Here is a 2,645-nt window from a genome sequence, read left to right as displayed (position 1 = left end):
ATGAGAAAGAACGAAATATGGCCCTTTGTAGCAACGTGGATGGAACTGGAGAGTGTGATGCTAAGTGAAATAAGCCATACAGAGAAAGACAGATACCATATGTTTTCACTCTTATGTGGATCCTGAGAAACTTAACAGAAACCCATGGAGGAGGGGAAGGAAAAAAAAAAAAGAGAGGTTAGAGTGGGAGAGAGCCAAAGCATAAGAGACTGTTAAAAACTGAGAACAAACTGAGGGTTGATGGGGGGTGGGAGGGAGGGGAGGGTGGGTGATGGGTATTGAGGAGGGCACCTTTTGGGATGAGCACTGGGTGTTGTATGGAAACCAATTTGACAATAAATTTCATATATTGAAAAAAAAAGATTATGTGTGGCTCAGCATTACTCATGCTTCTTGTTTCAAAGTGGGGGAGGAGGAGTGTCTCTTCACTGAGAAGGCACTTTGAGACCCAAAAACAAAGCTGGTGACTCCATACAACTTATACAGTTTTATTCAGGGAAATTTACAAACGGGGGGACAGGTCGGGTGACAATCCAGGTCCTGCACAGCTATTCTCTGCAAAGTCCCGACCCTACTCCACAAATTTTATAGGGCAACGGGATGCTATTTGTGTGTGTGTGGGGGGGGGGGGAGGGAACTGTTTCAGAGGTTTCACAAGCACCTGACAGCTAACATTAATTAGATTTTGCGGTGCCAGCTATGTGTCAGAAAGGGGAGAAGGGTGCCTGGGTGGCTCAATCGGTTAAGCATCCGACTTTGGCTCAGGTCACGATCTCATGGTTCATGGGTTCGAGCCCTGCATCGGGCTCTGCACTGACAGTGCAGAGCCTGCTTGGGGTCTCTCTCTATCCCTCTCTCTCTACCCCTCTTCCAGTCACTCTCTCTCTTAAAATAAATAAAAATAAACTTAAAATAAAATTATTTTTAAAAAGGGTAGGGGGAGAGACTGTTATCTTTAACAAATTTACAGAGGGTCAAAGCAAGCCTCCCCCTATCTGGGCCTTGGCTATATTAGTCTCCAAGGGACCCAAAACAGGTATTCCCAAAAGAGGCCATGGCCAGAACATGAGCAAGATGAAGCATCAAAGCTGGAGTAGGTATTATCAGTAACCCTATAGTCCTCCAGTTCTCAGCATGGCTCCCACTTTCTAAGGACAGTCCTTCCCAACTACTTACCCTCATGCATCACAAATAAACTCTCATGGACACTGTACATGTTGTTGCAGGCCATGATCCAAATGCCGATGGGGTGGACTGTAGTAAACTCTGTTGTGTCACTCACTTTTCCATTCAGAATGAAAGGCTTCTTCCCCAGGTTCAGAGAGTGCAGCCTTCTGACAGCCCTCAGTCTTCAGCCCTCTTAGAGAATTGCCCTCGGCTAAAGGAAGCAGCCTCACTCATCCACTCATGTCTCTTGCTGTGAAAGTACAATTGCCTGACAGCCATCTGTATCCACCACTGTGTTTGCTTTGAGGATGTTGCTGGACTGCTCCCATCCGCCGACTGAATACAGTAGGGTACCAGAGCATGCCCAATGCCATGCTCACACAGTGACACTGATGACCAGGGTCAATTAACCCTGCCAAAATGATGTCCCCTCTTTCTGACATGAGGGACCTCAAGTGCCAGGTAGCTGGATAGCTTCAGGTTTAATAGGACATTGGTCATGTCGCTGGAAGTGCTACGTTTTAGGATTCAAGACATCTTAACCTGCTAAGGGTTGAATTGAGAAGACCTGAAGCAAATACTGCCCAAGTGGCTCACTGGGAGTGACATTACACAGGGCTGTTTCTACTAACAAGCTTGATTTCTGAACCCATGTATCCCATATATTGGAGATACTGCACGTTATGATTGTCATTGACTATTGAGTGTATATGCATCCTGTGAATTGTGTAGCTTGAATGTCTGCTGAATGCAAATGTCTGCTCTAAATGTGATCATACTCTTTGGGGGCACCTGGGTGGCTCAATAGTTTGGGTGTCCAACTTCAGCTCAGGTGTTGATCTCATGTTTTGTGGGTTCAAGCCCCCCGAAGGGCTCTGTGCTGGCAGCTCAGAGACTCGAGCCTGCTTTGGATTCTGTGTCTCCCTCTCTCTCTGCCCCTCCCCTGCTCATGTTCTGTCTCTCTCTCTTTCTTTCTCTCTCAAAAATAAACATTAAAAAAATGTGACCATACTCTTTGAAATTAAACCTGTTGCAAATTTTCATTAAACAAAAAATTTTAAACTAGCCATACTCCACAATTTCTTTTCTGCGTTATTTTACCTCTATCCTCACCTTCCCTGACAAATTTCATAGGTGATTTATACTGGCACCTCTATTTCCTCAATACTCACTTGTCAACACACTCTACTGGATTGTTTACAGCCTTACTCTTCACTTTAGAGGTAAAAAATGAAGCCCTATCAAATATCAGCAAAGGCCTCCATGTCTCTGGCAAATGTCAAGGGATGTTTTCAGTCATTTTGTTAGTCCTTTAAAGAGAACAAAAAACTATTAGCTACTCTGCTTTTGTTCAGAAAGGACCTTTTGCTTCCATGACACTGTGGACTAAGTGACCTTTGAAATCTCCAAAGATTCTTCAACAATGAGCATCCTATAAAGGTGATTCCTGGTTTTCGTTCTTGTAGGAATTAAATGTT

Source organism: Felis catus, chromosome A2 (genome assembly GCF_018350175.1).
Source record: "Felis catus isolate Fca126 chromosome A2, F.catus_Fca126_mat1.0, whole genome shotgun sequence".
Taxonomy (NCBI): domain Eukaryota; kingdom Metazoa; phylum Chordata; class Mammalia; order Carnivora; family Felidae; genus Felis; species Felis catus.
The sequence above is the reverse complement of the archived record's forward strand: the minus strand, read 5'-3'. Positions refer to the sequence as shown.